At 35.3% G+C, this 26,918-nt stretch overlaps 1 protein-coding gene and 1 long non-coding RNA gene across 5 annotated transcripts in view; one reads left to right on the top strand and one right to left on the bottom strand.

Moving 5' to 3' along the window:
• LOC145660602 (uncharacterized) overlaps positions 1-26,918 on the top strand; it is a 1,167,369-nt gene that overhangs the window by 966,492 nt on the left and 173,959 nt on the right. The window lies entirely within an intron of this gene.
• The window catches only part of LOC145660604 (uncharacterized), a 126,745-nt gene that overhangs the window by 30,088 nt on the left and 69,739 nt on the right, over positions 1-26,918 (bottom strand). For 2 of the 3 annotated variants that reach the window (XR_014126841.1, XR_014126840.1), the window contains one exon: positions 26,017-26,104. The exons of the other annotated variant lie outside the window; for it this stretch is intronic. This is a non-coding gene — a long non-coding RNA (uncharacterized LOC145660604). The remainder of the gene's footprint in view (positions 1-26,016; positions 26,105-26,918) is intronic. 3 annotated transcript variants of the gene reach the window in all.

The raw sequence follows: 26,918 nt of genomic DNA, 5'->3' as shown, positions 1-26,918 counted from the left end.
GTAAATTTAGCCTAAATTTAGGGACAAGTTTAGGAATTTCAATATTAAATACACTGATATTGAGTTTGGGCCTTCCCGAAATAAATTCCTGCGTACGCAACTGCGCACACACGCTCATACACGCACACACACACACACAAATGGGCACCTTTGAAAATTGTCTCGTCGGCAGCGTACATAATTTTAATATATAAGATACGTGGAAAAGTGCCTCTTTCGATTTAATAGTTTTAGTTGCGGGTCCGGTTGGAATGAAATGCCGTATATAATAAAGTCAAGCTTATTTTCAATCACCTATGCTATAAAAATAAACTTTCAAAGAAAGAAAAAGTGAGAGATAAACTTGTTGGGGATCGAACCCAGGTCTTTTGCACAGTAGGCTCACGTCGTTCCCCTACACTACTCAATTCCTTAGATTTTGGATTTCCTACTTACTGCTCACATAGTACTGGTACGTAGCGGGCCCGCGTCCGTGGAATTACACCTCTAAAATCGAAATAGTAATCGTGTTATATATGTGTTTTTAGGATGATTAAGGAAATGATCTCTTGTTATTTGATTGTAATAAGAAATTTGAAAGACACGATTCTAGTACAATGTTTTACTACAGTGTAGAAAGTGGTGTTGTTTAAGTTGCTATAAACAATTTTTTTAAAAGCCTCCAATAATATTCATATTTTAAATTACCTAGTAAATAAACGTCTTCATTGAAACTATAAGAGTAAAGATACAGGAAGACTGTATGTAATTGTCCAGTATAAATAATCATTTCAACAAGTCCTGCTGCCCAATATTTACTTTTGTAGCAAAGGACAGCATTGTAATACAGTGTACTTCGTTACTGTGCAAAAACTGGTGTTCAATCAAATGTTATGAACTAATGTTTAAAAAGCCTTAACAAAATTCATATTTGTAAATTACGAACAAATTTAGTCTTCATAAAAATACAAGACGAGAGATACAGGTAGACTGCAAGAAATTGTCCAGTAAATATGAAATATTTCAAAAAGTCTTGCTGCAGGTAATATGTACTACTATGCCGAAGGGTTCTTTTATAAGGGACTTTTCTATATTACAGTGCAAAATAGTGTTTTCTCAAATGATACCAACAAATATTTAAAAAGCCTCCAACAATAATCATATTTGTAAATCACCTACAAATGGTAGTCTTCATTGAAAATACATGAATAAATATACAGGGAGACTGCAAGAATTTGTGCAGTATATATGAAACTTTTCAAGAAATCTTGCTGAGGTAATATGTACAACTATGCCCAAGGTTTCCATTATAATCCACTGTACTACATTATAGTACAAAAGTAGTGTTCACTCAAATGCTATGAAAAAAATTTAAACAATCTCCAACAATATTCATATTTGTAAATTATCTAGTAAATTGTAGTCTTCAGTGTAAATACAAGAATAAATGTGCTGGAAGACTGAAATATTTTCCCACCCTTATATCACAGATATGAATTACTTTTCCTGCTGGTAATATGTACAATTAACTACAAGGACACTATTATATTACATTGTACTAAATTACACTGCAAAAAATAATATTAAAAAATCCTACGAATAAATATTTGAAAGGTTGCAAAAATCACATTTGTAAACAGTGAGTGTTTTCGCAAAATGCAAGGTTTAATAGGTAGGCTATTGGAAGAGAGTGTCCGCTGTTTATGTTTGAGAAAATAAATTCTGTTATTGTCTCTAACATGTATAGGTGTGTGAAAAAAAGTGTACATAATAAGCCATGCACATGATTGCCAGAGTAGAAGTAGTAATAGGGTTCTTTCTAATAAATTGTGTGTTTGGTTTTCAAAGTTACATGGAAGGAATAATACCGGTTGAATTGAAGTATGTGTTGGTAACAGGTGTCTGCTGTACAGGAAACTGAATTCCTGAAGGAATAGTCTTCTAGAACATGACACCTCATGGCAAAAGCCTGACCGGGGGCCTGGGGGCGGAGCCCCCAGCGAGCCTTAGCGAGTTTCATAATATAAAATCGGAAACCAAGTACAATATGTATGGGTAAATTATCAGTGCGTTAAGATAATAACAATAGAACCTGAAATAATAATAATAATAATAATAATAATAATAATACACTTCTTGTTTCCTCTCTTATATACATGTGTTCTTACATTAAAAAGAACCAGAAGAAAAATAACCATATGTATACACACTGATAATAGTGAATAAATGCGTCTCGCCCCGGGCGCCTAAACTCAGGCAAATGCCCTGGTTTCTATTGATTATTTTTCAATGAAATCATTTTCCTACGTTTTTCTCTTCGTACGTACACCTGATGTGATGGTGGCAAAGTATCTTTTTTTGTTTGTTGTTTATTAATACGCGGCGATAAATTTACGGTAAAGCATCATACATACAAGATTCATCAACATTGAAGTCTTCTGAGTTTATTAAGGGGGAAAATTTGTTATGGTGGACTTAGAAAAACAATCCCAGATTGATTGAAGCCTGACACGAAATAGTAACTACAGATGCTACGTAATTTGAACAGGCCCATGTCTGAGTCTGTCGTTTCAAGCAAAATTATAATATTGGAGCTTAACCATCATAGTGAATTTGACGCCCCTAAAATCCCCTAAAATTTGGCGCCTTGTGTGGTTGCACTTCTCACCCGGCCCTTTCGTTGGCCTTGAGTTTAGCCAATTGATAATAGAGGAAACTGATTTTTGAATTGTTACTTGACTATTTTAATAAAAACGGAGTTGTCAACAGTCCTGACGACCGTTGAGGGGGAGGGAGAGTAACAGATGTTTGGAAATGAAATTAAATCTTTGAGTTTTACGTATCGCAGTTATGCCGGGTAGGCTAAAGGAGACTGTGATGAGAATGAATGAAACAGTGCAAAGAAAAAAGTAGGAGGAAACAGGAGAACTCCGAGAAAATCTGCAAAAACAGTGCTTGTCCACCACAAAGCCCACTAAGCATGAGCTGGGATCGAACCAGGGCCTTATGCTCCAGAGGTGAACGCTCTACCACGGAGCCACCACGGCCCCAACAAAACTTTTTAGTTCTCACAGAACTCTTGTCTGGAGGTCAATGCAATTAATGGGTTCTATACATACTTGAATTTCATTATTTTCAACAGTCTATGGAGAGTTGAGTGAGAAAAGCAGGGCAGCTCATCATCGGTATTTATAGCTATCAGAATTTTATTTAACGTTGGCAATTCATTACGGGAAAAGACCTGATGAACCTTTGATCGAATTGCCGATTTCGTGAAGTCGTCATAGTTTTCCGAGAGGGGAAATACTCGTACGCGTATTTTTGGGACTTCTTAATTTATTTTCATTAAATTTAGCCTCCCGCCTACTTCTATAAACAGTTGCCTTTCCTACACTTGTCTGTTTCCCAGTCATGTCGGCGAATTCTTCAACAGTTAAATTAGGGTGTTGTTCTCTTAAAGCATGGAAGATATTCAAAATGCAACGCTTCTCACCACTTCGTAACGCTGTCCCGGGCTCATGTTTTATCGCAGAACTACTGCAAGCATCATGAATTGTCGCTTCACAAAGCACTAAATACGCAATTATTTACAATTTAATATGCACTAAAGTTTGTTTCAGATAATATAAACTATACAAAACATAATGGATACAGAATACAATCTAATATGCACTAATTTCACACGACACTATATATAATAGTCTATAGTTACCACACACGCTAAATTCATATAATATTTGCACAGGTCGATAGTCTGCGCACTCGATACTCAGACAGCCAGAAGATTACCTTCCTTGAAATTGTAAATAAAGACAGAATGTCGACAGGATTGGTTTGCTTTCTCTCCCGATTCTTAAGTGAAACAATGATGGAAATTAACTTTATAACGAATTAGTTCTTATTTCTAGAAATGCAATTTAATAAATAGGACTAAAGCCAAAACTTTAATACATAAATAGTAAAAAATACTTTTCTTAAAGACAACAATTAAAAACAGTAATTGTTTGTTTTTCGGGGTTGACAGGTAAAAACAGCAGTCAGTGCTTTCTCACCATCAGGTGCGAGCGAATTGACGTACGAATTTAGTGTGTACACGATTTTGTTTATTAGAAAAGCTTCCCTCCCTGTGAAGGTCAACGGCTTGATTTCCCCTCCGTACTGGAGAGTGGTGGGAGGAAGGGGAGTTTCCTATCAGGTTGCCTGGAATAGATCTTAGTTAGAGTCTCCTACAATTTTCACTTATGTGGTTGAAACTAGTCGAGAGCGAGGGATAAAAAGCCTCTCCCCCAATTAAGGGTAAAGACATACCGAAGTGATCTCGCGATCGAGGTTGAGGTTTAAGTCGCGTTTACTACCTCGATGTCTAGGTCTAGATGGATGAAGGGCGCACATAGCGAAGAGGTCGCACCCTCGTTGTACGTTCTCAATTTGAGGAGAAATATTACTGTGACGCGTGTGAAATTATTGCATAAAAACCACTGCAAAAAGAACATTTTGAAATTGAAAGGACCAAACAGTTTATAAATAGAGATGGACGCGAGACGAGACATAAGAAATGCAAAAGTCTTGTCTCTTGTTTCGCAAAAATATTCGAGTCTCATCTTTTGTTCATCCCTATCAATAAATCAAAGAATTTTGCGTTTTTTTTTTAATTTTATATGTAAAAAGATGCCCTCTTTCAGCACTCTGGCGAGAAATCATTTCCCTGTAATTTTTTTTCTTTTAAAAGGCATGTCTTCAGGTTTCAAGGTGAGGGGGTATTATTAACTTCAGCCAATGAAGTTTCATCACTGCAGCTCCATTATTCATCGTTTCCTCCCTATTGATACGTGCGTCTTTATAAGTATTTCTTTACCTTATATCAATAACGAATTTAGAAGAAACACTTCTTTATTAATCTCGGAATTTGCGGAGGGGGGCGTGGAGTTTTTAAGTATAGATATGATTAACAGTAGCTTCTTTTTTTCTTTAGAAATTCCACAATTTACGGACTTCAGCCCGAAAGCCCTCTCCCTTTTACCGCCACTGCCTTATATAATGATAAGCTACAGTACAATTCTCATATGAATATAAATAACTTATCTGACATTCCCATTTCAGTTGCTACTTTCTTCCATTCTCTATTTAAAACGTGACTATTGTAATGTTTGTGTTACTTATTCCATATTGTTGGAACATTCCTCGCTAATTCTGTTAATATGCCTTTCTTAATCAAATTTAATAGTGCAGTAAAACCTCTCGAGCATAGGCACACAAAATTCTCTGCTGACGAAATTCTAAACAAATGAAGATTTTATTGCGCGCAGTGCTTCAGGGAGAACCAATGAGAACACGAGCCACAGCGATGATTCCGCTAAACATCGATGTAAAAATAAACTCAGTTGTTTATCATCGCGACCACTAATTCACCCTCGCGGTCGACCTCTAGGTCGCGATGTAGCGTACATCTTCGGCATGCGCTTACTCATTTGAATCCATGGGCTTGTGCCAGTATCGAGGGTGCGACTGCGACTTAAACCTCGACCTCGATCGCGAGGTCTGTTCGGCATGTTCATACCCTAAGAAAACTCCATTGCAACTTTCGTTAAAACAATCCATTTTTGTCCATTTAGTACATATTTTTCTGATCCTTCTCAGTCATTCTCACTATTCGGTTTAACATCAATCAAGAATGAAGAAGTAAATTTATAATCCTTATCGACCCATCTTACAATACAGGAAATATATTTCTCGATAGCTTCAGTAAATATTATTCTATTTTGACATAATAGTTCATACGATCTTGATGTTTCCCCACAATCTCTAATGCTTGGGATTGGAATTAACTTCATAATGAGAATGCGAATTTACCCCAACTCCACCGATTAAAGAAAGACATGTTACGTGAAAGTTTCGTCAAAATTCTCTGACTTTTATGAAACAGTTGAATTAGTGAAGGGTAAGGCAATGTAATTCTCTAATTTGAAAAAACTAAAAGTTTCGCTCGCTTCTACAATGGACAGCATCATTAGTATTCTTCCCATTTTCTAAATAAATCTCTCTTAATAATTATTGAAAATCGCATGTTTTTTTTTAATTTAAAAAATCGAAACGCCTACAACTGTTTGAATCATGCTTTATAAATATTCGTATTAATACATTTTTATTTACAGTTTTATAAAATAGTATAATAATTCAGAGACAAATTCAGAACACAGGTAATCAAATGAAAATTACTATTACTATTAATAGTAATATTATATTAAATATTTCATAAGTAAATGCTAACCCTACAACACATCGAAGTCCATTTCTTCCAGAAAGAAAGGGGAAGGCTGATTTACTAATGGAGTGAATTTCCTGTGGATTCAAACAGAAAAATTTTAACAAATATTTTAGTAATAACTACAGTTAGGCATGATTCATAATACAGTTTTAAAATGTAGACAAGAAAATCTATTTTAATTCTCTCTTAATAATTTGTAACGTTAGAACTCTTATCTCACTATTAATCACAAGTTTCTTATGAAGACATTTATTCTATCTAATAAGGAAGAAGTGAAGAAATAAAAAAAATCCTATATTTCTATGTAGATAATTATTGTTATTAAATTTAACATGAACCTCAAATTGTGTAGTTAAGCCTTTTACTAACAAATCTCTTAGATCTCAAATTTGGAACTCAAGCAAAGCATAGGAACTCATGATTAGTTTTTGTAACAAAGATCAGAAAGCAGAAAGAATTAGGGTATACTAAATTTTTAGTCAGCAGAAATACTCAATTTCCAACATAAATTTGAAAAGTTATAATGTAAGAAATCAAATTGTCACAAAGATATTATTTTGTTTTGTATTTAAATGTGCCGTAATATTTTCTTTATTTGCTATTTATCTATTGTGAATGCTACATCTGAAAATAATCTCAATTAGTCCTTCAATGGTATGTGTGATTAGTTTTATCATAGCGATACCAGCTAGACCATAAATTTCGTATCGTCAGAGAAGGCAAAACGATTCCAAGGACCAATTCTTAAGTTTTCTTTCCTCTCCTCCTCCCTCCACCACCACCGTGTCGTTTCCACAGCTTCTGATCTGAAAACTAGCAGATACCACCAGCACCAAGACATACCACCACATTCGCGGGATTTCTTTATTAGCTTCCGTTGAAAGATTTATTAAAAGTAAGAAAAAAGCGGTCAGTGAACGCTAAGTGTTATCGATACCCGAATAGCGAATCGAAGGGAATATTCACTTGTGTAGTATGAGTGTGTGACCATGGCTGTAAGGGAACCTGAATAGTCAGGATATGATAGGGCCAAAAAAGTTTTAAGAAAAGGAAAAAAAGAAAAAGAATGATATGGTCGTTTGTAAAAAGCAGTTCGCTCAATAGAAAAATCAAGAAAAATAATGGAGTGGAATAAATTGTCAGCTTGGATAGTTCCTGCTGAATTGCACCTACTTAAAATCTTGAATACTTTCCAAGAGAACTTGGATTCATTTTTACTTTATTCAAAGAAAAAACGAAGAATACTTCATCTGACTTTACCTAACTAACTTATTTTATTATAGTTTACATACATGTGTAAGGCCACAATATAGTAAATAAAGAAAAAGATAGTAGAAACACTCGAATCAGAAAATGTATGTATTTCTGGTTCTTCACTTTTACGGAATACTTTATACTTCTTTCTTTTCTATTTGTAATCTACAAATGAAAAAAATATGTCAAGCGTGACCGGCTTATAGATGCTGGAATTTTTTTCACATCCCTGACTTTCGTTTTTACCTGTAGAGAGCTGTGAGAGAGAAGAAAGAATATTAATAGAGTACCAGAGGGAGATTTATCTATTGATTTCTCTTCATTGTAGGCCTGCCTCATGAATGATGGAACACAGCGTGCGAAAATATCAAGAAAATAGTCTCATTTTTGGAACAGAACTAAAAATTGTCATATGCTCATAGACTGATCAATAGCTGAATTTTACTTTTAAAAAAGTAAATACGACAATTCATCATCAAAAGTAAATACAATATTTAATGTTCAGACTGCATATAAAATATTTTGACTACTTTATTTTTACAGGATATTCATAGGAGGATGTCATTTTTTTTACCGAAAACTTAGAAACTTCGATGTTAGAAACTTCTACCGTATTTTACAGACTATAAGACGCTACGGACTATAAGACATACCTTAATTTTTAAGCATTTAAAAAAATATCGTAACATTTTTACCATTTTTATTATTAGATCTCTGGGCGGGAGGGTAAATCCCTGCAACTCATGTTCGTCGCATTGGTGCACTGCTGCTGCCAGTTGAATCCAATGTTGCCAGATAGAGATAGGTTTCCCCCGGCATCGAATATATGTCCCTTTTTAAGACTGGTGGGAATTTTAAATCAAAGACTGGACATTTTTATATTAATTTCGAGTATAAAACGCGCCTGGATTTTGGAAGCAATTTTTCGAAGGCCTTAAAATACGGCAATACTCATTATCCTTGCCAATTGCCAATAACAAAATATAAACTCGATGCATTTATTCATTTAGACAAGTAGCAAACTCAAGTTACAAAATCTTTACTCTACCTATATTCGTTAATTAAATCAGTTAATAATACATTTATCTATAAGAAGGAGTAAGTGTCAAAGATCGTATTTAATTTGGACGGCGGCACGAGAATAAATGATTTATTTGACAATTGAATTCCTTAATTTTGTGTAATTACTGTAAATACAATAGTTATTTCTTGACATGACCCACGGTTAACGAGCCCTTCGTTTCGCGAACAAATCGGTTTACGAATAAATTTTGTGAGTATTTTTTTTAAAATCTTTGTTTACGAACAATATTTCGGTGTTACGAACACACACATGTTTAAACATACATTTCTACTCGCCCAGTAATGCTTTTGCACGGTTTATCCTGAACATTATCTGCCATTGTGCTGTGTTCGAAAACTACCTTTTCTTTTTTGTGCTTTAACCTCTCATCTGTTTTGTTTAATTTACCTTACAAATACTGCTTATTTGTCTACGAGAGAAAGGATAATGTTATTTTTATTCTACATTTTAATCACAGGAAAGCACTTTAAAAGACGTTATTTCTTTTTCAAGAATGGATTAATTGTATTTGCAGTAATTTCAATGGGAAAAAATCTACAATATCATTACCGATTGACGGGAAAAAGTTTGTCCAAAGATGAAATATATACCAAACAATATATCTTATTGAGTAGAACAAAGTTATACGAGTAATGTAAAAATGTATGCGTAGATTTCGAGAAAATGGAGATAAACGAAATTCTCTGTAAATCTAAAAATTGATGATGGCCATATTCTCACTTATTGAGGTGAAATTGATCATGAAGTATAACCATACTATACACTATCGTGTTACTAGTGTCATAGTGAGGAGCTTAATGACGGCAATGACATACAACCCAGAATTATGATTTACTCTTAAACTTTAATTTTTGTTTAAGTCAGGGGGCGGTTGGTAATTAGTCATAAAGTCACGTGCCTTCTCAATTAATACGAGAAATAATAATTAATAGAAAATATTATGGACATTTATTCCTGTTAGGGAATAAAGAGCGGCCGAATAAAAATTGTAGTTATTTTAATATGAAGTATACAATCCTGATTGATGTTCATGACAGATTTCATAACATAACCTAAGTCACAACACTTGATGTTACCATCTGTTCATCTGTTCTGGCTGAGCTCTTTCTTGCGTTAGCCTACCTCAGAGAACAGCCCTTTAAACGCCTGCCCTTACCCACAATGTAATCAAACTTTTAACGTGACTGAAAGGAAAGTACTTTCTACTTACTATCTTGCAGGCAGCGGGAGAAGAGAAGAGGGGGTGGAAGAGGAAAGAAAGTTGGGGAAGAGTTGAGTCTTTCAGCTCAGTGTTGGATTCGTAAGCTTCACACGATGAAGATGGGAGGAAAAAGATCTGGTTGTTGCGGGAAGAGACTGACTCATATTGTTCCAAGGATGTGAGAATTTGCCGTTGAAAGAATTGTTTTTCAAGCATTCTTCGCGACGCTCATATATCGCACTTTAGAATATCGAAATTGAATAACACATGATGTATGTTAACTTTTTTCAAGTATTCAAAGGCATAACTATATTTTAAATGTATTTCCTTCTGAAATTTTACTCTGAGCTAGCATGTGAAGCCGCAGAGAAATATGTTGATATTAGAGTTATAATTCAAATAAATAATTATAAGATACCAATAAGTAGAGAATAAATAATTATCAAGTCGTGTAGAGTGGGTTCATGGTGAAGAATATTCACAAGGAGTATAGTAAATTCGGTTCCCGCTAGACTTACGGAATTCATGAATATTTTGGTGCTTCTCGTAAATATGTGGTTAGTAAACGCGTCTTTTGAATAGGATACCAGGTGCGAGCACACGTGATTTACCGGTAAATTCTACGTAAAATAGTAGATCTGTATCTTGGGGCTGGAAATGAATGTCCATTAAACTACATATTCGCTTTAGCAACGATCGGAATCGAATGTATATCAGTACTTAAATTTCAATGAATAATGAAAATATTATTATTTTCATATTTTACAGTTAATAAATACTTATACATATACGAGAAATGATATTAGCTACGTGTGTCTGTCAAGCGGTCTGGAGTTAGTCTGAACACCGACCTTCAATAATACAGACACGTTACGCAAATACACCAGCCACAGCTCTTCCAGAGTAGAAAAGAAATGGAAGTATCGAAGCAGCTTGTTCATGTGTATTTATTGTATGACTTAAAGTGAGCCTGTCACATGCCGCATCAAGTCCCCACATATGCCAGGCATTTGGGGAGAATGGCGTGAACAAACGTACCGCCAGACATTGGTTCGAGAAATCACGAGATGTCAGACTTTCGGATGAACCTCGCAGTGAACGACCACATGTATTGGATGACGAGGCCCTGAAAGCAGCCAGGACAATGGTCTGAAGTGTGATGAACTTGCAGAAAGGTTCCATGTTTCCCGTGAAACAGTCAGATTGTACCTGTATGGGATAGGAAAGTCAAGTAACTTAAGCAAGTGGGTACTCCACACATTTTCGGCGACCAACAAGGAACAAGAGTGACAGTCTGTTTGTTCTTGCTCCCTCGGCACCTGAAAACAGACATCTTTGATCGATTGCTCATTAATAACGAAAAGTGGATCCTCTATGGCCTCCCAAGTGTACCAGACATTGGTTGTTGCCACGTGACCCTGTTCTCATACCTCAAGACCACCTCTGCACTCAAGAAAGGTTATGACCTCTGTATGATGAAATTGTCGGCAAGTGGTGCATTACGAGTTCATTCCACCTGGTGAGATCATCACTGCTGACCTCTACACTCAGCACTGCAAAGGATTCAACATGCATTGCAGCAGAAAGAAACGGCATTGGTGAATTGGTGAATCTCTGTTCCTGCACGACTAAGCTGATGAAGATTACATCGAAATCTAAACGTACGTAAGGTTCACAGTATTACTCTTTGCTTATCATTGCTCTAGAACGGCAAGAACATTTTGGTTACCTTGTAATTATGTATGTTAATGGGCATACAAAGATTTTTACAGAATCGATTGTAAAATTCAAATTGAATAAATAGTTTAAGTATGTTGACAACATAAATTATTTTCCACTTCTTGAAAACCTTGAACTCCTTGTGCTGGATAAGGTATTTAAAAATAATTTAAATAATTCTGTGTGTAAGATAGATGCTGGATGTATGATTATGCAATATCAAATTCATTGTCATTTTTTCTGTTATATTTGTACCCCACAACAGAATTTAAAGAATACCTTCAATATAAAACAATCATTGGTGTCCCTGAAGCCAAGAGTTGGAGGAAGCAAAGATAGTTTCGCCACTATTGCCGATGTAACTTCCCACTTGAACTCTGGAGCCGCTACTGTTTAATTATATTATGCAAAGATAAGACCTATACTAATCGATAGAGAGCATTAAAATTAACAAAATTGTACCCTGAGAGTAAATTCTGATACTTAGTTTTCTAGAAATGGAGAAAAATATTTTTATTACTCTAAAAAGTATGTCGTTAGTTGCCAGCAATAATTCGTAGATTACATCCTGCTTCAAGAGATTGTCTATTCACTTATGGGCTTTATATGTACACGGTAAAACATACACTGTTGGCTAACAGGTGGTTTGTTTTCTAATAGTGACACACATAGCCTACTCCTAAACAGTGACACACATACAAGGGCTATAAAGTTCCTGCAAACTACCACTAACAGTGGCGCTAGTTTTCCAATATCATAAAATTCGGAAGAATAGACCTTTCTATGTTTAAATTATATTTGGTTGCTCAAGCCTATTCGTTTATTTTTCATAACAGTTTGAAGAAGTGCCTCAGAAACCGCTGTTCGAAATGCGTCAATAGCCGCCTCAGGCGACGCAAATCACCCGCCACGCATCTTATTTTACATGCGTGGGAAGAAAGAGAAGATATTAGTGGATAAATCAGGTGAGTCAGGTGTGAAAAAGAGGTATTTTGACTAAACGTCATTTACAGGATACTCGACATTTTTTTTCAACATAGTAGTACAATAAATACAAAGCTCATACACTCATCACCGAGCTGTACATTCAATTTAAGCCTTCATCGCACTATGCGCCATTTTCACCACAAACCGAAGTTATTTCAAAAGTTATCTCGAAGTTTGAAAGTTGTCATCTATATAGTTGTCATCCTTTTAAAATCTATAAACCTGTACATCAAAGCTGAGATCTCGAATTCGTCCTGTAAAGTTATTAGAACTAGTATTATTTAATTTACAGAAGGAAAATTAACTATGATCAAAATGAAAGGGAACATATAGTGTCAGTACAACGGAATAGCCCACGCTAATGGGTTTGTTGTCCGTAAGTAACGTAGATGTACAATATTTATATGGTTTTATATTAATTATCTCAGTTCGAAGACATATATCCTGTGCTTGAAGCTAACATATTTTTTAAGTCATGCTCACCCTAGTCTGAATTTGTCTTCAGTAAGGAAATGCTTGAATTCACATTAGATTCTTCTTTGCTTGACTTGCAAACATAGTAATCAGTACCTGCTTTGAAATTTGCTTTCTTACTTAACTTTTACGTAGGTGTACTGGTTGAAAGAACTTGTATATAACTTTAAATTAGATCAGTAATAATACATGAATGTTTCCCGGAGTGGTGTAAGGTGTTTCCAGCATTTATTCTCGTTATGTTAGTTAGTGTAATATAATTCGCATTTCACATACTAGCTGTTTCCACCAAGTGGATTGCTAAGATTATTTCCACTCTGTACCTTCTTCCGTGAGAATAAACTGCTCTTTCAAGTTCTATATTCTAGCTTTCAGCGCTCTGATCTCACGTGGGGAGAAAGATATTCCTCTGAAGACGCGTTGTGTGTTGTTTTGCTCAAGTAAGTAAAACTGGGTTGTAGCAGTGACTTGTTCACCTTTGCAAGGTTGATGAAAATTGCCTTTTCTGTGAGCTTGTGTCCCTTTGAAACGAAAGCGACGAGAAAGATGAAAATGGACCTAGTATGTAAACAACGTTCCTCTGTTTCCCTCTGCCTCCTATGATGTAGAGTGTACTTTGTAGTTAAATTTACATTAATGTCAGCGAATGATTAATCTTGTTGATAGATTCTGGGCTGTAGGGTTGCAGTCACGAGTAAAATTGTCAACAACACACATTTCCAACAATAGATCAGAAACAGTTACATACAGAGCAACCCAAAAGTAAGGGGGCGCAAAATTCAGGGGGAAAATGAAAAGAAAAGAAGGAAAGAAAAAGAGGAAAAGTTACTTGAAATTAATAGGATGTACTTAAATCCTTTTCCTGCTTTAAGAAGTGGTCCTATAATGTTACTCATGTTAGAAAAATGCATGTGCACACATATAAAATGGAAGGGAAAAAAGTAATAAAAAGTGCTCAAAATTAAGTAAAAGTAGGGTTTAGTTTTGAAAGTTTTCTTACGCTTCGCAGCTGGTCTGTCGACCTCACTCATAAGTGTGCGGGGGCACCGTCGTATACTCTCGCCCCAGGCGCTGATTTTCTACGGTATTGCACTGGTCATAGCGTTTTTCACCTACTTTCCTCTGTCGCTGATGATCTAGGGCCTCAAGATTCGGGTGAATTTCCAACTGAACCTCTTGCATTAAACTTGTCTCTGATGCTATAAATGACCATTCGTGTTGCTAGAGAAATATTTAATGCACTTACTAATGTTGTGTGTACCTATAAGTATTTTCAGTTTCCTAATATGTTTTGAATATTCTCTTCCCTTAGTCTTCACTTAAGTTCCCTACCGTTAGTTACAATACTTGAAAACAAAAAGGTTAAAATTAACAACTCAGAGTGCATTAATGAATTACTGCATATATACTTGTGGCCCATGATATACCTATCATTTACAATACAAGTTAAGCAAGAATAAAATAAACCAAATAAAATACATTAATGAATTTCTATATACCTACATTTGGTCACTCGGTATATGAGGAGGTGCCTTAAAACTAAGCCTAAGAAGACAGAAAAAAATTATAGAGTAGGTCTAAATATATTTGAGAGGCCATTTGATCACTTCTTTAAAGTGAGAACGACTAAACTATTACGTAATTATTTTACTCATCATTGCTTTTTCCTGGTTTCCTTTTACAAATAACGTATAAAAAAATTGTTAAGTTTTATGAATTTATTTTTCATAAATATTTATTAATTTACTTTATGACTTTTCTGTTGGAGAAACGAATTTGTGTTGTTCATACATTGAGCGTAAGATGTTATTATGCGCAATTGTAATTGTATTAAAGTTCATAAAAAATGAGTCGAGTTTATAGTTACATTGTATTTGGTGTTTAATATAAGAATGGCAAGATTGGATTCAACACAAGATCGCTGGAGCAATGGAATGTATTGAAGAATTAATTACTGTTTCTAATGTGAAGTTTGTGTTGTGTACATTATCTCGGCTTGTGGGTATTTGATTTGAAGTCGTACAGACAATGAACATTTCTCCCTGTTACTAGCTTGCAGTCATATTTTCTCTGTTTATAGTACTTAAGTTTCAAACTATGTAGAGTGAATTGCAATTAAATCAGGATTTTATTTTAAATTTACGTGCATTTGCTTCCTTGATAGAATATTTTTCTAGATTTAAAGTCCCGTGATTGTTAAATCGCAAGTATAAATAGAAACAGTCTTCAGAACATGAAGTAAGACACAGTCTAGTGGACAGCGCGGGCGTCGTCTGTGCAGAGGGTCCCAGGTTCAATTTCTGATGGGAGATCCTTCGAAAATATGAACGCATTATGGTGGTTCGGATTCCACATTAAATTATATTTCCACGTCTCGTGTAGCCTCGCTGCTGAAATGAACGCTAAACTTCAATGCAGCCAACCAACAAATGAGACCAGACATATTGGTATCAGATCTCTGTAACAGAGGTCCTTGCTTTTCGATTTTTTATATTATGCATTGCTCCGAAATTTCGCTAGCGCTAATTGTTCTGTTAAGCGTATAGCAGAATTTTGTAAGATGTAACTAATGTTGTTATGGAAAAATATTCTGTTGTGTCTATCAATAGTTAATAATTGCCTTTATTTCTGCTGTTTACAGAAAGTTCTATAGAACATACTAAAGATACATTATACAGGTAGGTACAATGAATTACAATATGGATGAAGTGGATATGTAAAAGAAATAATTAAAACTTGTAATATTATCTGAAGGAAGAAGAGGGGAGTATCAGAAGTGGCGATAGGCTTAAAAATGTTAAGCACAAATAATCAAAAGAAAGCTTACGAAAAATATTGAGTTAGGACCAAAACTAAAAAAAAAAGAAAAAAAATCAGACACCCATGTAAGGCTTAATCACGCCGGAACGCACAACACGATAATGCAAAATCCGAAACTTCACAAATAAGGACTATAGAAATTTTTAGAAGAATCAGGGTGTTGTATGAGCATCAGGACACTATAGAAACTTGTCAATGACTCGGGATTTTCAACTTATCATAACCAGGAAGTTCAAAAATCTACATATACAAAGAGGAAGAAACGTCCATCATAAACACACCAGCGCAAGTCCAGTGCTGTAGGTGACTGGTCAGAGTTATATCTTTTAAATTGGTATTTCCATCCAAAAAATATACCCGATAATCACATAACTAATCATGAAAAATTATTTGAAAAGTGCTATAAGTGAAGCCCCGTAAAGTGCTACCTTTTATTTCAGAGTTTCCTTTTCTAAGGAATCAACTGTGAAGTTAACAGTTAAACTACAAAGGACAGAAAAGTTTTTATCTGATTGTATGAAATGACCATTGAACTATCCAACCAAACTCTATGATATGAGTGTATACTTGTTAAATAACTCAAACTAATTTTGTGGATGACATAAGAAAAGAGCTACGCCCGGAAATGCTACAGAGGGAACTGATTCCACAGATGAGAAAATTATTTCCTATGAATTACTTTTTCCATGCAAGATATGATTCCTACCATAAATCCAAGTACTTACAGCAATGTGGTTACATTTTCATATTATAATTGGTCAGAAAATGTTAACTCTGTTCAGATCCTCGAAGATTAAGGGATTCGCGAGATTCTCGAACTTAATAAAGCGTACAAAAAATAAACAAAATAGTGGACCTTCAGAGTACAAACAATATGGGTTAGGATCTTGATCTGGGAAGGAAAACAGCTCAGTCAATGCGAGGTATGTCAAATCGTATTCTAGTTGTAGTAACTTTTAATAGTACCGTACTAGAAAGCATTGAAAGCTGTGTCATATTGTTAAGGGTAACTTTTAATAAGAGTTATGTATACTTACAACTACTGTCTTAATGCTAAAGTGATTGTACAACTACTGTCTTAATGCTAAAGTGATTGTACGTTGTTGAAGTTATAGTAGTCAGAGGCAAGGAATTGACTCGTTTAAACTTAATGCATGCCATGTTACACGTGGATCGCACATTCATTTGGTATGTAAAGAAATACATTCACATTTCTTTTTCTATAAATTATGAATATCTGTGATTGAACTGAAATAATCGAGAGCACAATTTGGACCTGAGCTCCTTCGTAGCTAAATAGGGTGAGAAAACATTTGTTTGTTTTGTTGCATATTCTTGTTAAGAAAGTTCTAATCATCCACTTCTCTAAAGGGGCACATATTCTTTAAACTGATAGTATATTAAACAAAAATGGGTACTTTTGTCTTTTAAACTCCTTATTTCAAGTTAAAATGCAAACCTGTCCTACATATAGTTGTGAGAATCCCGACCTTTTAAACAGTGGTGGGTGATCAGTATGTCTTAAATAAGAGTGCACATAAAATATTAGACATACAGAATATGCAAGAGAAATGTAGCAGTCTTCCAGAATGCACTCCCTGGGGTCATCCTTGTATTCATTATTGAACTAATGTCGAAATACAATAATGTCAAAGAATATTTTCTCGATGGGAATTTATCTGGGCTCGATCGCGAGGATTGAAATGAAAACATGTGGATAATGTATAAATCGACGAACACAAAACGGATCTAGAAAGGAGGTTGTGTTAATCATTTCCATTTAAAACACTGCTTCTGACAAGAGGCGATATCTTACGATGGTATGTAAGAAGTATATTGCAGAATAGTACAGTGCGTGCAGGATGTTCTAACGGAATGAACCCATCCTTTGAGTAGTTTAGTTGTGTGCAATAGTGATAATAGTGAGGAGTGGCACAATGGGAGGCATTAATCCCCATGAACGTCGACGTTCAAAGTTACGACGTCTCAAATATGGCAACGTTCCCGGAGTGGAGGAAATAAATGATATCAAGTTTGCAAATGATGAAATAAATGATATAATAAAATAGAAATGCAATAGGGACGATACATAGATGCATGGAAAGACGTTGAAGATGTGAACTGATTGTGAAGAACAGTAACAGCTCTAGACGAGTGGGATGTAGACCTGTCGAGGAGTACAAAACATACGCTCTACAAAAGGAACAGACACCGAAACGGAAAGTGAATATAAATTATCACCACTGTCACCCTGGAAATTTATGACACCTACTACAATATAACCATGGCCTCAACTACTGTATAAACTGACGAGACGATAGAGGTACGTTAAAACTAAATCTAATTCCTAAGTAATTTTAAATTACATCACTAACAAACGATAGAAAGTGCGCTCTTCAAGGGCAATAGACAGTCATAACTACTGCAAGGTTCTACACGCGCACATCCTCCACTATTGGTGCATGAAATGTCGGACTCTAAGCCTCGAAACTTGTTGGATTTGGCAAGTTCAAAGCGTCCATTTTGTTCACCAACAAACTTAAGGCTGAACACGAGATAGCTGCCCGATACATTGCCATGTTTGTTACAAGTATGGATAGAACAAATACATTATTCGCCAGAATGCAGGAGGGTTTGTAGAAGACATAAGAAGATGTATTACACAGGAGGTTTTGGTGGAAAATAATATATGGAACAGTAATCCAAGTTAGTTTTATTATGAGGTGTCGTCATCGCCTACACTATCATATAGGGGAGAGAAACACACTTGGCCTGTTGCAGTCTGTGCATAGCTCTACCCACAGTTACACAGTTAGTGTGGCTATGTCAGTGGACATATTAACCAGGAAGATATAAGTATGCTTTCAAGAGCCAAAAAACATAAACATGAATATATCAAGGACAGCCGTTAGAAAACTTTTTATATGAATTTCCGTCATCTTGTCACTTTAATTTACCTTCATGTAATTCTTACGAGGACATTTTTCTTCAAATTTATGAACATATCAGTGATGAGAAATACTTGTTGTTATGTAATTTCTGGTCCGGACATAAAGAACGTTCCCTATTACAAGGATCTTTCCCGAAGGATGATGTTACTTTGAAGACAATACCACCCAAGACAACGAAATACTGCGAACCTCTTGATATCTGGTCTTTTGCCGATACAAGTTCTGCTCCGGTGGATCTTTGATTTGGTACACTACCATGTGACAATCCTCAGGTGAGTTTCCACGATCGCTATTTTGTTGTCAAAATACAAACCGTAATCTGCAATTAATTTTAACCACAACATTCAAATCTATGATGCAGTATACATTGCAATAGGCCAGGTATGACATTAGGTAAGTCATGTCATTTGATAATGCCTTTAGTGTAGAATTTAAATAGGAGTGTCACAATGGAGAGGTGATGCTGAGTGTAAGCTCGTTGCGATTGTCAGATATGCATATTGTACACTTTTACGCAGCTTTGACCACTTCCTTGACATCCCACATCTGCGCTTTGAGGACTAACTGGTTCTTGCACACTCTCAGGTCAATGTAGAAACCTAATGTTTTATTTTCACTTTATTCCGGATTGTATCACTTTACTTGTATCATCGTTGCCTTGATGGTTACATGTGTATGTTGGTCCTTAATATCATTATTTCTTGTCTAGGTACATCTCTGTTACTGTCAATGTCCGTACGAAGATGGCATCTGTCGCCAGACACAGTGTTTTGCGTCAGAATGATAAACACGAACGTTTCTTTGCCCACCGATTTCTATTCATTTGAGTCTTCGCGTTCGAGTTCAGATACATCCTTTGTCAATGCAGATTCTGTAATTTAACAAACTTCATTACCAGAAATGCATTTCATTGTTTGTATTTTTTATAAGGCTGTCTGTCTTAACTAAGGAGGATGTTACTACATTTCTCCTTTTCCTTTTCCTTCTTCTTCTTATTATTATTATCACTATTATTATTATTATTATTATTATTATTATTATTATTAGTAGTAGTAGTAGTAGTAGTAGTAGTAGTAGTAGTAGTAGTAGTAATGTAATCTAGGAATTATTATTTTAGCTATTTTTATAATTTCGTTTACGATTTAGAATATTGTCAACCCAGAGATATCATTTCAAATTGGGTCAATCCATATGAAGTGGTCCAAAGATGGGGAAAACGATTGCTCGATCATCTCCAAAAATTATAAAACTTTGAGTGTAACGAACCTTGTGTATGAGAAGGTCAATAACACTATTCACGTTGTCGTGTGTACAAGTGTTCCTGAATGGCGGCCATCTTTGTTGTCGCTGGAGTGCCATTTTTTGCATTTGCAAGCGTTTACGAAAACTACAGTTGCTTAGGACGTACGTATCAGATGAACTCCAAATAAAAACGAATGTTTAGAGGAGAGACTGGAGTATACGGAGAATATATACTCTTGTTTCTAAATAAATATGAAGTTTTGGAAACCAATACATGAAATCGCTAGAAAAAGTACAGAAAATTACACTTTTAAAGGGGCTGTAATTTGGAATGGCATAAAGTGGGGTGTTCATAAGTTTTGTGCTGAATACTATTGCATGTTAAGTGTTTGCATAAGTATGCCCAGCTATGATACTACTCGCGTCGTAGACTTATGGGGATCCAAAATTTGAAGTTTGTGATTTTGATGCCATGTTTGGGGCGTAATATCTCAGGAGGGCAAGGTGCAAAAAATTGCTGCTTAGGCCACAAATAAATTCTGTATGTGAATAAACTATTGCAAAAACATCATGACATATTACGTGGAGAAAAAAGTGAGGACATGGTAAAAACGCGAAAAAAGTATGCGCGTGACGATAATCGCAGCCTGAAAAATATTAAATGTTAAGATTTATTTCATGCTATATCTCAAAAACTACACATGGTTCAGCAATTAGGCCCGTTTTTGTTTGTGTTCGGTTGTGCAAAAGCTTGTGAGTGGCGTTTGTTCCATTTCTCTAGCTCCATTATCATTGCCACGTATATACGGTAAGAGGGTTAGCTTGTCCTTGCACCCATGACACCCATCGTGGAACTGGACCGCGGTAAAAAAAAAAAAAAAAACGCCGTCGCACGCGCCGTGGAGTCACACTCCGCGGATAGAAAAATTTTAGTTTTCTTAGAACTGTTAAAAGAGTTTGTGCTGTAAAATATACATGCGCAATTGTCAGAAACGTTGCAAAGGAAATATGAAACAGTTTAATATCACTTGAAAACAAAATACGCATTAAAATTAAGATATAGGCCTATAAATAAATATTGCAGAGTGAGACTCCGCGCGCGTGCCTTGATGTTATAATTGACCACGCGTGGTATGGAGGATTAAGGCACTTAATATATTAGCAAGGTATCATTGAAATCCAATCCCAGTTACCGAAGTTAATGTGCTCACAAGGTTGCATTACACTTATCTGCAAGTATCCTATCCTGCTGAAAATGGCGTATTTGTGGAAAATATTTAAAATGATTGTTGTTTCCCTTTTCTTCTATAGCATTACAGCAATAGCTTTTAGTAGGTGTAATTACAAGTTCTCGCAATTACACGATTTAAGCAGTGTTGCAAACTTCAGCAATGTTTATCATATCTCCGGGACGGTTTGAGATATCGATGTGCTGTAAACGGCAAAATGATTTACACATTCATTACAAACCATACAAGTAACTAGATACGATACTTATCTCAGCATTTTTTTCGAAATAAATGCTTTCAAAAAATAAAATTTTCAAGCCCTAGTAACTTTGTGCCTATTCATTGGAAACAAGTCATACCATCAACATGGTATCCAACACTAAAGTACTTTCGATTGTGGAACTTCGTTATGCTGTATTTGCGTTAAAGGCTTCGGAACTTTGGATGTTTTGATAATATAATATCCTCAGTTTGAAACACTGAATAATAAACGTGGTATTTTAGGTTACGCTTGACACGTTGATTTGAAATCGTAATAATCTGACGTAGTGCCATTTGAAATAATATAACTTTATATTGGGTTTGCAACACTGTTTGTTGAGTCTTTCTGTTTAACATATACAAAGATGTCCCTCTTCTAATAGTTGCTTCGTGCAGAGTTTCACTTTTCTCTCTTGTCCGTTACAGCAGATAGTCAAGATAAATTGTCCACCCTCTAGACGTAGCAGTGATAATCGAGCTAGAAAGACGGAACAAACGCCACTCACAAGCTTTTGCACAACTAAACACAAACAAAAAGGGCCTAATGTGTAGTTTTTGAAATTTAGCATGAAATATATCAAAACATTTAAATTTTTTCAGGCTACGACCTTCGTCATGCGCGTGCTTTTTTCGCATTTTTACCATGTCCTCACTTTTTTCTCCATGTAATATCTGTCATGATTTTTCTTTAATAGTTTATTTACATACAGAATTATTTTGTGGCTTAAGCAGCAATTTTTTGCACCTTGCTCTCCTGAGATATTACGCACCAAACATGGCATCAAAATCACAAACTTCAAATTTCGGATCCCCATAAGTCTACGACACCAGTAGTATCATAGCTGGGCATACTTATGCAAACTCTTTACATGTAATAATATTCAGCTCAAAACTTATGAACTCCCACTTTATGCCATTCCAAATTACAGCCCCTTTAAAAGTGTAATTTTCTGTACTTTTTCTAGCGATTTCATGTATTGGTTTCCAAAATTTCATATTTATTTAGAAACAAGAGTATATATTCTCCGTATACTCCAGTCTCTCCTCTAAACATTCGTTTTTATTTGGAGTTCATCTGATACGTACGTCCTAAGCAACTGTAGTTTTCGTAAATGCTTGCAAATACAAAAAGTGGCACTCCAGCGACAACAAAGATGGCCGCCACTCAGGAACACTTGTACATACGACAACGTGAATAGTGTTATTGACCTTTTCATACACAAGGTTCGTTACACTCAAAGTTTTATATTTTTTGGAGATGGTAGAGCAACCACCTCTGGACCACTTCGTATGGATTGACCCTTTTTGAAAAGGGGCAATTTTTAGAACATTATTTGTATGACACTTTTCATATAGTTTTCGCTACCTCTAATTTCCTTCATGAAATCTCTCTTAGATATGGTACTTTGTATAAATATAAAGAATATTTTGTTTATACAGAAGCGACGAAATGTCTTCTGTTCCTACTGAACATACATACTCGTATAGATGTATTTAATGTAGAACGTGTAATGACTACAGGCGTAGTCTAAAACTGAAGAAATGATTATTTGTATGAAGCAGGAAGTTGAAGATTAAGTCGTATGTTCAGTTATGTCCTGGCCTTATCATTGCATTTGGCAATGTCTGGAAAGAAGGACGAGAAAGAGTCTAGTTTAGTCACTTTGATCATCCTTAAACTAGTTGAAACGGAATGACTTCTATTTTGGCTATCTTGGCCTATGGCTATTTTGTCCTGTGTAATGGTATGTATATGTACATGTGCTTATATTTTTTAAAGAAATACTGAACCATTAGATGGCATGTCTTTTGTGCCTTCATATCTACTTGTTCTTCTTCGTTTCTGTCATTATACATTGAGTCTCATTTGTAATCTCTAGAAAGCAAAGAGGTTAAAATGAGCCGTGTACAGCAAGCAAAGGATGCAATCGTTTCTTAGGGCTAAACCGTGAACTAGAAGCGTGATTAGAATTTTAGAAAAACATTCTTTGATATTTTCGTATACGTATTCAGGAGCTCTACTGTGAAAAATTGACGTTGAAAACAATATTGAAAGTCATGTTTCTGTAAAGGTTCCGACACTTCCTAATAGAATCGTTAAAGAGAAGATGCATGTACTTTTACTGCACGACCGATATCCCATTGTACTCATTACGTTAAAGACAAATTTGGTTCGTTGACATTTTTCAAAACGGCCTCTCCTTCACCTAAATAAAGGTTAATTGTTCCCACATCACATGGCGCCATTTTCACAATCGACGTATTAGACTATATTGACATTTTTTTGCACTTTTAATCATATTTTTATGTTCTCGCTCTTTTTTCACTTCCGTGCTACATAATAGAAAACAAAAAGGGAAATGAATACATAGGATAAAAATAGAACAATATGACTCCTGTTTATAACGTTAGATGTTAAGTTTAAGTCAAATCTTTCTCTTTTTATAAGATTCTACTAACATGAGTCTAAATAATAACCACTGTTAATATTTATACGAGTCAAAACTCTTAGTATCTCTTGTTCACGTCACTGTTTTAGTGACTAGCATGCATGCCTTTGATGAACGAGGTTCCGTATTTGATTACGGTGGCAGAACATTGAAAGTAATACAGCAGTTCAAATTCTTCTTTAGGTCTTGTGCCATATAGCTTCACTGTTGACAAAGGACAGAAATGCATATTAGTCAAACAACCCATAATGTTAGGATCTCTTTGTGCTATCAGTGGAATGGAAGTAATCATGGAGAATATTCTTATGGTTCACATGAGTCAATGTTTATGTTTCTTTATCACATTTCTCCTGTTTACTGTGCGAAAGTTATCAAATGAACACTGATTTATTTTGAGAAATTATTCCTATTCTTCATTTAAATGGCTGCTTTAAAAATTTCAAGTTACCTAGTGATATTGGTAGCTCACATTTCAGTCTCTCTCTCTTGATTCTGGATCACCTGTGTAGTCTCTTCACAGTTGATACGTTTTACATCGAAAATGTTTTGTAGAACTATTAAAATTGCCTTGTTAGGTGACTCATAAATATAAGTTCAGTAAAAAAAGGCTTTAGATGTGAAAGGTGTTTTATTCATCAATTTGGAATTGTCTAAATCCCTTCAGGAAGTATCCAGATTACTGAGTGATTACTGATCTCTACACTATTTTGGTATATATATATATATATATATATATATATATATATATATATATATATATATATATATATATATATATATATATATATATATATATGAATAGCACTTCCAACAAATATTCAAGTGCTACCCAACTACCTTTTTAGTAAGAAGAATCCCCATGCCGTAAACGTCGCCAATACCTAGTGGCCAACTTGCCTGTAAATGTCGATCGTCGCTATAGCGACACGTCGAAGGATTGCCGCTAGTGTGATACTGGCGGCAGGGTTTCATCGAATCGAAAGAGATAACTAGAGTCGGGTTATTGAAATTACCATCGCGTAGCATCGAGGACTTTATTTTGGTCCACGCTAGTTCGATTTGTCGCGGAGAATCGCGAAGGGACCAACACGAATTATCGCCAGTCATGTGCATGCGGTTATTACTATATATTATTTTTTCCTGACGAATTGTTCCTAAAGTGAGCTCTACTGGTCAAGAATAACCCCAGCCTCTACATCATGAAGTGAAAAATGTTAAGATGAGTGCGTATAATTGTATGAATTTAGATGGCAATTGTCACCGATCGTTTGAAAGTAAATATGGAAGAACCATGAAATAAAGTAAATAGACATTCGTCATTTTGTTATAAAATTACATGGCAAGCGGATTTTATCTTATCCCAAACGGTTATCCTCGAATATACACGGTTACAAGAGCACTCTGATTAGCCAAATTAAAAAGACCTCAAGGATTTATCCCTTTACAAGCGACGTTCTCTTCATCGCCTCCGTGGCCACCAAGTCGGAGGAGCATGCGTCTAGTAATTAAAAGGTTGGTGGTTCGCGCCCACTCCGGATTAAACTTTTTTTTAGTGTTTTTAGACACACCTTAATGTAAATAAATTACTCATATAGGCGATTTAACATATTTTGGGGAAGTAATTTTGTTCTTCATTGGCGTTTCGTCGCGTCTCTGCCGCTGGTGGTATAATTTTCAACATGGAAGTGGGGCCATCGCGGATCGTAGCTACGGGGTCGCCAATTTTTGGGGGAACTCGCTAGTTGTCCATCGGTGGTCCACCGATGCTTATGGCATGGGGCTAATTACCACATTTCTTTGTACATTATGTGTAAATGATAAGAAGTTTAAAAAATAGCTGAAAATATACAGACTAGGGATGGTCCATCCAAGGTACGTACAGAATCAAATATATTTTATGCAGGTAAATAATTTAGAACAATATAATTCTAAAGTTCTTGATTAACATTTTCAAAATTTGGGCATAACGTGGATTGTCCGCCTCTTATGTTAAGACACAGAAAAACAAGTACAACCAAGAAAGGAACAGGCAATGCTTAGTAAAAGTTGCAGAAGAGTTTGGACAGTGTACTAGTTGTTCAAAATTCACGAGTGATGTACCTGTAAAATCATCGACTCTGCTATCATTTGTCTGCCACCACTGCCATTATGAACGAAAGCTTCACTTTTGCTCCTTACGCATCTTCGCCTGTTTTAAAGATAAGAGAGTAAGTTCTTACTTTTTAAATACATATTTTTTATATTAGTAGTTAATATTATTAATTAAATTAGTAGTACACGTGATGATAATTTTTTTTTTTTTTTTTTTTTTGTTATAGGAATACGTGCTAGTGCGGGTGATTGGTCTCCGCACGTTCTTCTAGTTTACGCGGTTCCACTTTTGATTATTCATGGGTGCACAAAGTCTTTAGTGTTGAGCTAGTGTCATGGAACAGCTCTTTAAACTGAGCTAACTGAGCTAACAAGCTCAGCTCAAAAAAAAAATTCGTCTTTAGTTATACTCTGACATGCATGCCATGCATGAATTATATTTAAATGTATTATTTTTAGAATGTATTATTTTTAGAACAAAAATTGAAAATCAACTAACAAGCCGTAGTATTCCAAGTTCCTATAAGTACATTTCGATAAACAGAATTAGTGAATTGGGTAATAACTGAAGTAAGACTAAGCAGCTTCTTCCACGTGATATAACATCCAGTTTTGGTTTGCTGTCTGTCTATTCAAGATAACTTCCTTGAAATTTATATGATTGGAACCTTTCACGCATGACCACATTAATTATGCCAAATAGTTGAGTGGAAATGTTTGCTTCGCCTTGAATGAGAAAATTTCCTGTGCCAATAGTAATTCTTAGTACTCCCTCAAGATCCCATTGCTTTTCTTTCTGTATTGCATTCTTATGCTTGCTTGTTTCATGTTGGATTATGCAGTCGGCTTAGAGATTAATGAAGAGGTTTACATAAAGCTTGAATAAATAAAGCTTATACATACTTTCTTTG

The sequence above is a fragment of the Thermobia domestica genome, chromosome 9 (genome assembly GCF_964235325.1).
Source record: "Thermobia domestica chromosome 9, izTheDome1.hap1.1, whole genome shotgun sequence".
Lineage (NCBI taxonomy): Eukaryota > Metazoa > Arthropoda > Insecta > Zygentoma > Lepismatidae > Thermobia > Thermobia domestica.
This window is presented reverse-complemented; position numbering and strand designations above follow the sequence as displayed.